The sequence below is a fragment of the Seriola aureovittata genome, chromosome 11 (assembly GCF_021018895.1).
Source record: "Seriola aureovittata isolate HTS-2021-v1 ecotype China chromosome 11, ASM2101889v1, whole genome shotgun sequence".
NCBI lineage: Eukaryota > Metazoa > Chordata > Actinopteri > Carangiformes > Carangidae > Seriola > Seriola aureovittata.
Window position 1 is genome coordinate 23,889,162 of NC_079374.1, and position 14,736 is coordinate 23,903,897.

A 14,736-nucleotide genomic window follows, 5' to 3' on the forward strand; every position below is an offset into this window, starting at 1 on the left:
TTTCTTTGGTACCTTGGATCGGCTCTGCAGCTATCTTGCCGGTGATTCACAAGGCATTCTGGGACATATCTCATAACACTCCGTTTGAAGTGTGACCCTTCGTTTGAAGGGCCAATTAGCCCTTACACTTCACCCCTACCCCTCTATCTCAACAAGAATCGGAACACCCTACGCCTCAATGTGAAAGCACAAAACGAAGGGGTAGGGCTAAGTGGTAGGGGCAAGGGGTGAAATGGGATTGAGCCTAAGAGTGGAGATGTATATCTACATTGAGATGGTTTTTGGTTTTTAAAACCACAAATATATCTTCTTATGAATATCAAGACTAAAAAATAAAATACCGTAATAAGTGTAAAATATGGGCCCTTTAAGAAAAGCATGGTAAGGTGGCAGAGTGGTATGGGCCACCTTCATGTTAGGATTGATTAGACAGCCAACTATAGCCAAGGGTTTTAGCTCAAAGACAATCAACATTATGAAAGCTGCGTGAATGTTGCTTGTGCTACTCTAAGCCAAACAATGTACAGTACATTTATTGACAACAGGCCTAACCCAAAACATACTATGAACACACAGTTTTTCACATTTCTATCTACCCAACGCACTCTCGAATGAAAAACAGGAGTCTGGAAGGTCCCAGAAGATCTCTTATGGTGGAATTGACGAATGGAAATCTCATCCCACAGCAACACAACCCACCTGCGATGCCAAACTATCCTACAGAGAGAGCCAATGGACGCGATTACATTTATAGAGTCAAATTCAGCCCCACTTCCTCTCTCAGGATAGGAGTCGATGCCTTTGCAGCGCTGGAAGGGCCATTTCAGTCCAACTTGGCAGCAGAGGGCCACGACTTTGAAGTGTTGAAAGTCAACTTGACCTGTGTTTACGGCTTAATAAATCTAGGATGGAAAGCTGTGGAAAGGACAGACTGACAAAGGGAGGGAATGGATGAACATCTTCCCGGGCCACGGCAGAGCATGTGCTTTATATTATACAATATGAATACAGTGAGAATGAAATGTATTTCCCCATCTGAGATTAGCTGTAGCTTCACAGAAGTCATAACTGATAGCTGATGGACATAAGGACACAATCATTTGTCCACATGACTCTGGACCACCACTTGGTAAAGCATGGGTAAGCCCTGCAGGATCCACCTGACAAGAGGTTGTATTTACAGAGTGTGGTGTTTGAGAGTGTTGGCCAGTGTCTCAAGGACATTAAAGTCTGGCACTGAGGTGAGCTTAAGGCTTCTAAAGCCACCTTTGATCTGTAATTTATGTGTTTAGCACAATTAGTCTTATGTTGCATGGAGGGAAAAACATCTCATGAAATATTTGTTGTCGGCTTGGGTGAAACTGATTTAAGGCGTGTGGAACCGAGTCTTGCATGACTGGTCATTTCTACATCAGAAAACATCATGAGTCATTTCTGCTCTCCAGGAAACGCTCTGTGTTTAATATTTGGTGCTGTCAGTAATGACTCCACTTCTCTTTACTCAGAATAAGTGTGTTTTCAATATTCTGGGCCAATTCCTTTATAAGTCTTGTATATTTGACTGAAGGCCTGAAAGGAATTTGAGTATCAAGTGTTTGCTTTAAAAGTCTCTGATATATAAATACAATACCGCTTATCCAAGCGCTCTGCTGGCCTGATAGCCACAAACCATGATCGTGCAAAATCAAAGGATTACTTTAGCTGCTGGCTTAAGAAAAGTCCATGAAAACATATACAGGCACAAAACCCTTCAGATCCCAAGAGTCACTTTACTGAATCCAAGTAAAACCCACTTTTTAAAGATGTGGTGCTCTATAAAAATGAACCCTGCATTTATTGTAGTTGCGCTTAATGATATGTAAAATAATACGTTTTTAACTCAATAAACAACCAAAAAATTAAACTCAAATACTTTGATCTGTGCTCACAATTTTATTTGCCGTTTTATTCTCAGTGTTATATTTGATGGTAATCAGGTTGTTTTACAAAACAGTGGAGTCTAACTTCATTTAACTCATGTGGACGTCAGGTCAGAGGGGGTTGCTAGATTTTTGATTCGACTTTGAAGAGCTTGTTTGAACAGAGGGCTACACACAATGTTTGAAATCAAGATTAGGTCAAAACAAAAAAAACATTGTCTCACCTATTTTTGATATTTAATTATGTATCATACATTTTGAAACCCTGCTTCCAAGGAATTGCAAAGAAATAATCACTCCACTTCTGAAGGAATAGTTTTCGAGCTCACTGCCACAACATAATAATTGACGATGTGTATTATTATATTCTCAATTAATGTCGACTACAATTTAGTTTGTTTACTGTCTTCAGCTTGCATTACCTTCGGCTTGTTATGACTATCAAAACATTGATATCAATATATTTATGCCCATGACTTATTCAGTAACTCTCTCTGTTTTTGATTTGCAGATGATTACAGGGGCTATTTGTAAGTTTTCCCTGTTGCTGAACATGGTTTCTTGCCAGGAGCGAGCAGTGGTGATTGTAGCTTGACAAGAGCTTCAGCCATCATCATCAATACATGATCTAATAATACGCCCTCTGACCTGTGCTACATCATCAAGGCAGATTCGAGGCTGCAGTGAATCACTATCGGAAGGTGACCAGATGGGCTGATACAGACAGAAGCTGGTTAGCCTTCTAACTTTAGTAGAAAAAAAGACGTGACATTGGCGATGCTTTCCACCTGCTGAACTGTCAACCTTTCTTCTAGACTGGTACGTAAACAACTGTTAATGCTAACGTTAGTCATGTAGCAATAGCAAAACTAAGACAATAGCTCCTTTAAATGACCCACCATTGTAACTGAAGAAACCACTGATGAGCAGTGAAACACCCTGAGCTTCACAGAGTTCAGTGGATTTACCTTGATTTCAGGTCCACATTAAAGAGCCACTCCACGACTTTTGCACATGAAGGCCAGGTTAGTCATCATGAGGAGCACGAGTCAGCTTGTGAAACCAGATGTAGGAACTTGATGAACCCTGATGATGTCATAGCGATACACAACCTGGAGGAGTGGACATATGTGGGCACAAGGCTGAGAAGGTCTTACAGCAGATGCTATCAAGTAGCACTGTGGGTACTGTAGGATCTAGTGTTTTTGGAGCTTTGAAAGTCAGCATACAGTATCTCAGCCTCTGCTGCATCCATTCTTTTGTAATGTGTCTCATGAGGGTCACTCAGGTTTATTAGACAGGGATACTAAACTGCCACATGTCACATATGTTGACATTATTACTGATCATTGTAATCATGTCTCCTTTCCATACCGGCTATGAAGAGATACACTATAAGAAAAAACAAATTTGATTGCTCCTATGTGTGTGAGAAATTTGTTGTTCCTGTACGATTCTTTACTGCTTAATTTTAAACTCCATTAATATGAGGAAAACGTGTTTATTTCAATTAGATTTTCCATTCTATAGGAACAATGCAGAAACTGTGCACATAATACACACACTGATGCACACACACACACACACACACTGACACACACTCCTTATTGCAGCCAATTCTTCATCATGCCAAGCCAGGCAGGGAGAGCAGCCAGCTTGTGTCGGTTTTCTGCTCACCGACATATCCTGCAAAATGTTTCCACAATACAAAGAGATCCCAAAAGATTTTGTGTATGATTCTATTGCATTTGTTTATGAAGAAAAAAAAAAAGGACTGCATGAAAATTCATAACACTGCATGAGTGAAACAGCATTTGCAAGACCTTCCACATACAGCACTGTAAGTGACAGCTTTTTTTTTTTTTTTTTTACCTCTGCTGCAGTCGGCAGCCAAGGCTCACATGGTTCTGCTGAGCTTCACCATGTGGACTCATGCACTTACTTAGCATGTCTGTGACAGTTGTTTAGAAAACATTAAAAATAATATTCACTGATGCCTTGTGACAGCTGCTTGAGTCACGGCCATTTTCCTCAACTTGCATCTGTCATCCAATCTTTTACAGTGCTTTCTTGGAAAAGGTACCATGGGATCTCTTTTCTGGATGCAAGAGCTGACCTCGTGGGGAACATTTGGCACAATCAATCTTGTTATTAATTAATCATAATATTTTCTCTGGTCACCACAGATGGAAGCCCTTACTTGGGGCTGGAACATCTATTATCAAATGACGATAGCGGCATTGACCTATTGGAGTGCATACTGTACACGTGTGTGCAGTTTTTTGCTTGAGTGTGTGTGTGTGTGTGTGTGTGTGTGTGTGTGTGTGTGTGTGTGTGTGTGTGTGTGTGTGACCTTCTAGGTTTATTCATCACAGATTTCAGAACAAATGAATCACTCATGGACACTTTTTTTTTTTTTTCAAAACAGGACTTATGCGGTAGTGATGTGAATTATTTGACAATTCATCGCAACAAGTTCAAGACACAGTGAAAAGAGCAGAGGGTGAAACCATTAACGTGTTTGGAGGGGCCGTGAACACTCTGCTCAAACTGTGACATGTTAATCAATTCTCTTAAAAGACTGAAGTCAGTACTTTAAGCCACTGGATCACTCAAAGTCAGTAACAGCTTGATTGCTGTCAGATCAGACCAATTATTTTACTACCAAAACTTTATTCATCTTTTGTGGATCATGATGAGTTCAGTCTATATTTTTTTACAGTGCAATAAATCCCTTTTTAGAGTTTATTTAGTCTCTTGCTGTTATAACATGTTCAAACATTTGGAGTAAGACTCAGCTGACAGATACATGGCACAAGGCTCAGATCTCTGCTGGTAAGGTAATATTTCCCTGGGGTGCAGTGACAGAACAGATCAGGTCAGCAGAGCACAGATACTCCCAGGGTTTATGCTATTGTTTCCAAAACTAATGGTCCCAACCCAGACTGGGGTCAAAAACCCTTTATGGGTGGGTCTCGACGTGATATCCTGATATAAGTTTTTTTTTTTTTTTTTTTATATCATAGGTCAAAATGCTCAAAGAGTTCCTCCTGGCACTGCTACGTCTGTGTCAGGGAGCTTTTTCCACATGTTTTTCTCTTTGTGTGAATTGTGGGCCTATTAATCTTCATCAGAATCCCTCCATGCCCTGGTAAAGTGAACAGCAGTGGAGTGTTGTCAGTTTGAGTAATATTCAGGCCCTCCACGACCAAGTATCATGTTTTTTTTTTTTTTTTTAAATCAAGTCATAACATAAATATAAAAGAAAACATTGTTTAATGGTTTTGTTCGAGCATTCAGAGACAATGGCGAGCTCCTGTTGTGTGTTTTAACCAGAAAAGTGTTAGTTGAGACAGAGCACTGAAGTCATGCCTGCAATAGCTTGATTGGCATCAGCTGTTACATTAATGTTTCACAATCACTGGCTCATTCTTCAGCTGTGCTGGTACCCACACAGCTGACCGGCAACATCTAATCAGATTCATGCAGGTGTACATACTTATCACTATTACTCTTGTCAACACTATGTGCATGCCAGTGCTGTGAGCTGCAGCCACTTCACCACCCAAACCTCCTCCTTATGGGCCAAAGGTTTGCTGTTGTGTTTTAGATGTTTCCGCCTCTCTTGATTATAAGCTCATGTAGAATATAATGGTAGTTTTGCATTTAAGAACCTGGGATGGATTTTCTTTTAAGCTATGTTCATAACTATAGGTGGTGGGGGCGCCTGCAGAGGGGAGACCTCTGTAAAACCATACAAATCCTTTATATGCTTGTCTGTTTATGAATCCTGCAAGCTGGAAAAGATATTACACCACATTTCTTTTTTTTTTTTTTTTTTTATGATTTCTAACCCACATGTGGCAGTGGTTAAGTAATTGTTTCCAACAAAATTGATGTGTGTAATGATGCGTGGACAACACTGAAGGCATATCTCCAGTAAGTTTCTCCTTCCTTAACGTCAACCGTTCGATTAACTTGACTGAGAGAGAGAGAGAGAGAGAGAGAGAGACAAAGAGGTAAAACTGTGCCATATGAGAGAGATAGAGGTGATAGGCTGAGTCCACAGGAGCAGAGGGACCAGCTGGGGAAACTTATGGTTTCAAGTTCAGAGCATACACAAACACAAGGCATAGTTATACAGCTTTTATAGAATTAAAAACACAAATATCAACATTTTTACATTTTTGAATTTGAAAAATCACTTGCCTTTCTGCTTCCATCCACACAGAACATACAAAGTCAATGGAAAGACACTATTAGATGGAGGATGTCTGCGAGGATGACTTGTGACAATTTTGCAGTTTACAGTTGGAAATTCTACACCACTACAAAACGGCTGATATATTGGATGTCCGTTCGGATGTTCTGACCAGAGCCCTATATTCCCAACTAGCTAGCATGTTTTCAGCTGAGTAGAAGCTGCAGTAGTCCACTGACTAGCTCTATGTTAACTAGCTCTAAGCTTTAGCAACACCCATGTCGCAATTTACTTATGCCATGAAGCTCTTTTTTGTGACCCTGTTTTTTTGATTGTACAAATAGACAGAGACACATTCACACCTACAGGCAACCCAACCTCCAGGTCACCTGATCTGCATGTCTTTGGATTCTGGTATGGAATATGAGTAAACTGCACACAGCCAGCTGGTGAACTGAGGCGACAGTGGTAACCACTGAGCCAGCGTGCCGCCTCATATACTGTAATCATATACAGTTTATATTTTCATTTGAAACTGGTATCTCCTTTGTTATTTTGAGGTTACAAACCACAAGTGAAACAAGATATCTTTGACACACAATATTAAGCAGGAAAAAAACTATGAATTATTACTGCTGTAAGCAAGCACAGCTTACTATGCGTGTAGCTGTGCAAACAGAGGATGGTTGATGCGTTCTTTACACTTCGTGGCTACTAAAAGGTCAAAACATAGTTCCTCCTCAACATGCTGTGATTATTTACAAAATTCTTTTTGAATTCACTCATTCACAACTTTATACAAACAAAGAGCTGAATGCAAATCTTCCTTCAGCCTTTCCGTTTAAGGAAATATTAATACAAACACTCTTAAGACTCATGTAAGAGAGGTCAGCAGGGGTAGTATTTCTAAATGGTTTGTTTCCTTGCAAACTGCCAAAAACAACCCCAGAATGCTGTGTTTATAGTAAATTGCGACAATAATTTGTTTCTACTGTGCCAACAAAACATATTCCATCATGCTCCATGTTGCCTTTGAAGTGCCAGTGAAACCAATCACATTCCTCTCACTATTTCTCACTTCCTATCTCCTCAATTCATTGACTGAAAATAGCCTCTGAATCACTCCATGGCAGCCGAATTTATGTTTACACTTTGCCTTCTTCCGTACTGGAATATTGTACCACACTTCACACCAAGCGCTCAAAAATGTTCAGATAAAATCAACAAGAAAAACCAGAATATGGAGTTTGAAAGATCTGAGGGGCACTAGCTCAAGTACATGTTGTGTTTTATTTCAACAACATGGGCTAAATATATCTCTCTGTACTAAAACCTGCCTGACAAAGAGAAAAACTTGAATGCCGCAGTGTGTGGTTTCTGTAATTGTGTGATAGTTTCTAAGAAAAGACCAGGGCTCAGAACAAAGGTGAGTACAGAAGAAAGAAATGATACTCTGATATTTCTGAAACACAATGTTCTTGTTATAAAATGGGATGATGTGACACAGATAATGATGCCTTCATTATAGAGTCTGCAGATCTTTGCTCTTAAAGTTCAGCCCAGTGTGGTCAACTATCTTCAATAAAAAGTATCTAAAGCTGCCATCATCACATCAGTGCACAACTAAATCCCCAGATGTGAAGTCCCATGCAAAAAAAACTGGGTGTTATCCTTGATTCTGAGCTGTGCCTTGATAAACACATCACTTCTGTTGTTAAAAATAGTTACTATCAGTTAAGAACCATTTCTAAACTTTAACTCAAAGTAATCCCGGCCTTTATCACAACTTGACTAGACTATTGCTTTCCTCAGTCTTCATTATCTCACTTGCAGTTGGTTCAGATTGCAGCTGCAGGGGTATTGACTGGCACTAAAAAGCGTGCGCACATCACCCCAGTCTTAGCCTCTCCTCACTGGCTCCCTGTTTACTTTAGAATTCAGTTTAAAACCTTGTTGATTACTTTTAAGGCTCCTAATGTCCAGACCCCCCCTTACATCAAAGACCTTATGAATTGACACTCAGCTCCTAGATCTCTTAGATCTGAAAGGTCGTCTCTCCTGTATGTCCCACTGACCCCGAAAGAAAACTTGCCACCCAAAGAGGTCTAACATATTTACACAAGTGAAGAGTTGCAAAAAGGAACAAGAATTTTTATTTAAACAGACAGAGGACACATGACCATCAATCAAAAAGGTTAAACTTAACTAACCCCAAAGCCTCCCCAACTAACTATGAACTGATGCGCCGGCAAAAAAGAACAAAAGAAGGGAAGCCACTTCAGTCCAACCCTACAGGGCCATCAGAACCGGGCTCTTCCCTCTACCTTAACCAAACATCCCCAAACTAAACCCTTAACAACAGAAGTAAAGCCGAAAGCCGAACCACCGGACCCACCACAAAACACGAAGCAAAAACATCAAAAAGCTACATTTGGTCATCTGCTGCTGCTGCTGTCAGGCCAGGAGTGAAAAAAGAGAGAGACTAAACTGGAGTCCCCTCCCCCTCATTATTGACTCCTCAATCACTCTGAGCAGCCTCACCTGGAGAAACTCAGACCATGAGTCAGTGACATTGGAGGATCACACGATAAAGAAGGGGGGAAGCATGTAACACCCACGATCATGACTTGAAACTAAACTTTGCAGTTGCTGCTCCAAAATCATGACATCAGTTGCCATTAGATATTAGACATGCTCCCTCCAACTCTATTATTAAATGTCAGCTACAGAGTCGCTTCTGGAGAGTGACAAGACGCTAGCTGGTCAGCATGCTAACTTCAGTAGCAGAAAGCACATGATACAGACAACAGTTAACATTGGCGTTGCTTTCCACCTCTGGAGACAGCTGTTGGTGAGTAAAGGAATGAAGTTCGATGCTGAAATCACAACATTTCTTTCTGACCGGCAAGTAAACAGTTGTTTATGCTAACATTAGCTGTGTATTTCATAAAAATGTCTTATGTTTCTTCACAGCTCTGAAGCACATTAGCCATTGTCGGCACCTTAATAAATGAATAACAGTCTTTCTGTCTTCACCAACTGCCTTTTCAGTGCCCTTGAGCAAGGCATGGACCTCACACTTTACAACGCTGTGGTCACCCTGCATAGTTCCCAGATGTGCTCTGCATGTGTCAGTGTGTGTAATCCTCTCTTCCTCTGCAGCGACTCCCTCCTGTTGGAGCTGTAATTATGAACGTCCTCTGAATTCATATCCAGTCAAACAAGGTTTAAGGTTTCTTTCCTTAACTCTCCTACAAACACCGTAGGAATAACATGGGCAAACATCTTGCATGAGAAATGTCTGAATGTTTTGGCAGTGCGTGTTTCCTTCCACTACTTAACCTTAAATGTTACACAACCCACTTAAGTCTTCACCGCTTCACAAGCAGCCATAACTTTGTTGAAGTTAATAAGCAAAGTTTTTTTTGTGTTGAGCAGGAACATGTAATATACATAGGTGTCAGTATTTGTACTTTAATTGTTATTGTTTGGCCATGGGTGTGTGTGTATGTGTGTGTGTGTGTGTGTGTGTGTGCTGAACTGTGTATCTTCCTTCGGGGTTTACTATGTCAGAACCTATAAATTTAGGCTCCACTGCTTCAATTAGTCAGTCAGTTTTCTGGCTCAGAGCTTGTCAATTAAACACATGACCACATCCTAATTGAGCTTGTAGTTCAAAATGTTCTGCCTTGATAAAAGAGACGCTGAGTAATATGTGTGTTTTCAAAGGATGCAGATTCTGGAGCGCTTTAACAAGGTGTTGCAAACATCAAAGCCCCCCTTCTTTTCGGTATAATTTTGACAAGAGTTTAAGAAAAACAACAGAGCTTCCAGACAGCGCTGTGTGGTGGAGGCATGTTTTTTAATGAGCAATGCCTTTTAAACGAGCACCTTTTTTTTTTCTTAAGCGTCAGTCAGATAGTTTTTATAAGCAATGACAATGTCATTATGTTGCATAACAGATACTTGTCAAGTCTCTCCGCTTTAATTAAAACTCTGCACAGTGACAGATTTAATTGGAAAAATACGCGTTGTGTGTTGAAAGGAAAAATCTGAGGATCGGCTTACAGCAGCTGGAGGTCGTTAGATTAATTTGCCACAGTTTCTGTTTACAGTGAAAAATTATTTTACAAACTGACAATTGCATGACACTGTCAGATCCCAAAATATTTGAATGTTATAAAATGGCAAATCTGGAGAATGAGGCACCAGTTTTGGTCATGCTAAAGTCGTTGTACATTTACTACATGTCTGTATTGAAGCATCAGGGGTCATTGAGTGCATAGAGTAACAAGCAAAGTATGTGTGATTAGAAAAATGTGCGTTATTGTAGCACAAGAAGGAATTATTTTGTGACACTTTTATTAAAGAGTTGCAGCCCTGAGATTAATGTAATCAGTGTTGTCATCATTTACAAAATAGCTGTGATTACATTTCATTACTTTACATCAGCACTGAATGGAACATGTTTAAAATATGTATAAACATAAAAGGTATTTATAAGGTTAACATAAGGAACAACCATCAGTAAATTAAAATAAAGCCAGATTTACTACAATGATCAGCAGCTGCCAGAATCAGAGGTTCTCTGCTACACCAACATCAGCAGATGGACTCATGTAGACAGCCTGATGCACTCTGGAGGTAACCATCACCTCGCTGTTCAGCCAGACCCCTACAGTATTTACATCTACACACACACACAACTGGCAGACAGACTGTATATAAGCTCATTATGTAAACACAATCAAACACTAAGTATTTCTCTCTGCTACATGTTGAATGTTCAGGAATACACACAGCACAGGACACTGAGATCTAAGGATGAGCTATTCCCACGCACGTGTGCATTTTGACCAACAGCAAAATAATAACATTGACTCAGTTTTGTGAAAAATCAACGACAGACCCGGTTTTCAAAAGACAAGCGGATCAGTGAACATCTGATCATCCTCCAGCCTGTTACACTGAAAAACACCAGTCCAGATGTGCTCATTAACAAGAGCAGAAAAGCAGTGGTTTATATTGAACATGTGCATCAGTGACGCTGCCATCAGTGGCGACGATCAATGATCAACTCGTGTAGAATTTCTGTGTAATGCACACAGAGGATGCGGAGCAGAGCAGAAGCTTTGCTCCTGAACTGTGCGTGCAGCAGCTTCAGTCTAGCGCTTGAGCTTCCAGTGCCTTTTAAAATCAGTTCAACTGCCAATATTGAGCGGAACAAAATAAGCTTTTTGTCAGCTGTGGGATACAGTGATATGTCCGGTCAATTGCAAATAGTTTTCATGTGCCCATGGTGATGGGGGCGTTACCCAGCAATACAATGTACAAGGTTTATGCTCTTGCCAAAAGGCATATTCAGAAAGGTTCATATTGTATAAAATACCCAACAAGAAAGAACACTGTGACATTTACTTGAGTACTGTACCAAAGTATATTTTTGAGTATCTGTACTTTACTTGAGTATTATTTTTTTGGAAGCTTTTGACTTTTACTCCACTACACTTAAAAGACAAATATTGTACTTTTGGCTACATTTCTATGAAGTACTCGTTACTTTTCACCAGTGGAATTTATTTTATTTTATTTTTGAAAAATGCGACAGACCATATGTTGTGTTCATCACAGGAGATAAACCAATCAAAGCCAACTCCTCCACTGTTAGTCATGTTGTCTTTCCTGCTTTTTTGAACAGCTCAATTTGAACTTGGCAGTGACCTACTGAACAAGCTTGTTACTCTACAGGTTTTACAATAAGTCAGTACATTCAGTAGGTTGATTCAGAGCCATTAGGTTCTGTAAATGTGGAACAATACAACAATATCTTGAGACAAAAATATGTACTTTTGAATACATAAGTATTTTTTAGTACTTCAGTACTTCAACTCAAGTAAGAATTTGACTGAACAACAGTTGTATTGGTGTAATATTTGACCAGGACGATCTACACGTTGCACTTTGTCCACATCTGTGCCAAACACATTAGCGTCCCTCCGCTCAAATTCCACACGGTTCTGGAGGTTATGTGAAAGACTGTCTTTTTGTTTTGTTTTTGGAATAACAGTCATGGTTACATGCTCAGTGTCACGTGTGTGTTAAAACGACACTGAGTAATTAGGTAATTGAAAATCGTATCCCCTCATTACCCCATGGCAAAGCTGCTGTTGACACCTGAGTCTGTGCTACAGTGAACATTCTCAAGAGTCCCCGTCTTCTCTCTGTCTAGACTGCTGTAATAGCCCGAAAGTAATCACCTAGAAAAGGTGTGTGTGTCAGTGTGTCAGTGTTTATTAACAGAACGCCACTTATTTGAGTGGCAGGGGTGTGAAAGTGCGTACGTACTGTACCTTGTAAAAACCCCAGGAACAGAAAGGTGGGACTGTCACGGCAGTATGTTTACGTAGTTGTGCCTGTTTCTTGAATTTGTCTGGGTCTATATTTAGAAGTTTCCATGAAATGCCATCTTTAAAATCTGGAAGTGTAACGTAACTGCATGCTTTGCACTTTCGAATAATTTCATCGGAGAGAAACCAGGTCATCAAGATAAGCTGCTGCTAAGCTTTATAACTCAACAGTTTAGACTCCATTAATGGCAGTTATGAGTCATAAATCTGGAGTAGATCTTATTTATATTTTTTCTTTCTTATATATTATAGTAATATTGGCCAAAGAAGATGGAAATGACTTCAAAAATAACATAAATGTGAAATTCCCCCTTACAAATTGCTGAAATGACTCCTAACAGCTTGACATCAACAGCTCATGGGAATAAGCACGAAAAACCTTCAACAGTGTTGAAATGGGAGGAATTCTTCATGGCAACACAAGTTGGGCAAATATGACATCATAAAGCTAATTTGGGTACTGCATGTTCTGGTTTTGGCCTGCCCCCCTGCTGGGGCCGGAGGAACCAGGGTTATGTTGTCCAGATGGGGAATAATAGCCCACACCTGGGCCTTGGCCCAGACCCCAAACACAAACTCCAGCAAGGCCCCCGAAAAGCCTGAGTCAGCTAAACATCCACTGAGACCTGTCCCATCCCGGCTGTGGTCTGACCCAGGTCTGCCAACACACAATTAACCAGACTAACCTGAACTTAACACCAGATACCACCACCTCTACACCTCAGCGCTGTGATTGAAGCAGTGTTTGATTCTGCTGCTTATTTGTTTATCACACCATCAAGGATTCAAAGATATCATACAAAATGACAGTAAAAGAAAATAACAGACAGTGACAACACCTCTCAAGACATTCATCAGTTCCAGCAACAGTTTGATTCAGCAGTTAACACTTTAACAGACAATACAACGTATGAAACTCAGAGGTTATGGATCTGGATTTCAACAAGTTTCCTGTCAGCCAACATCCATCTGTCTGTTTGGAGATGTGGTTTTCCCAGACTGTTGCCAACCAATATGTTGTGTTTAGAGAAAAACACAGAATTTGCACAACATTATTTGCACAAATTTAACTGAACTGTTGCAATCTGCTCTGCTAATGTAGCACATGAGAATTTCTGTCAGGAAGCTTCTCTCCTTAGTAGCTTCTGTTAGAAAGGCTTTCTGGCAGAAGGTACAGTAGAGACCAACAAAGTCCACATCAGAGCAGTTCATGGTGGTGGATGAATGAGTCAAACACGGGACTTTCACCCAGGAGTTGGATTTAAGTCCTGCTTTACTTTTTGACTTTGACAACTTAGTATTTTAAGTTTTTTCATTTGCAGTTTGGTTAATTTTAGGCCTCAAAACTACTTGGTTACTTCACCTTTGAGGTCAACTTTTCCACCTGCACTAGTGTACTGACTGAATTGTAAGCTAGCTAGCAATGCATGCATCAACTGTGTGTTGATGGCATGTGTTTGTGTTCAGATTAGAATATGTATCAAATTAATTCAACTAATTAGCATGCATGTAAAATGTTGACACAGACAAAAAACAAGTTAATATGACATGCACAAAAAGCTAACTTGCATGCAGAAGCTTACAGCACAGTAGTGATTCCAACATGGATGTATTATAGTAAATGGATACCAGCCGAATGCATAAACTGAAAAAGTTTTTTAGTCTTCAAGTTTACTTTCATTTTTTGTGGCCCATAAGTGCTGTCCCTATCCACAGTTTCCTAATTGACCTAGAACTCTATGCTGTAAAAGCATATGCTTATTTTTAAAAAGTATGTAGTATTGTTTTGTGTTATTCTTGCTGAACTGTCTTGCATATGACACCATAAAATATGTTGATGGATTATGTTTTAGTCTGCCTACATTTTGCAGGAAAAAGGATGAAAAAATTAAAATCAAAAATTGTCTCCAGAAGCAAATGTGTGTCCACCATGTCAAAAAGCTCAGTTTGAACACAACTCAGTGCCAACCCGTGACCTGACAGTTTCAGCAGAGAGCACTGGTAGATGGATATCAGGTTAGTCATCAGCTCTGGCCAGAATTCATTCTCTTTATTTCCCATTAAAAACAGTTTTAAGCAGAACTGAAAATGTTAGAGAAAATGAACAAACTCAGTGAACTGACATTTGAGTACAGTAGGTCTGAGGGAGAGGCTGTTACAGAATAAAGAAGGAGGTTAAATACTGGAAATGAACCTCTAGACTCTTTAT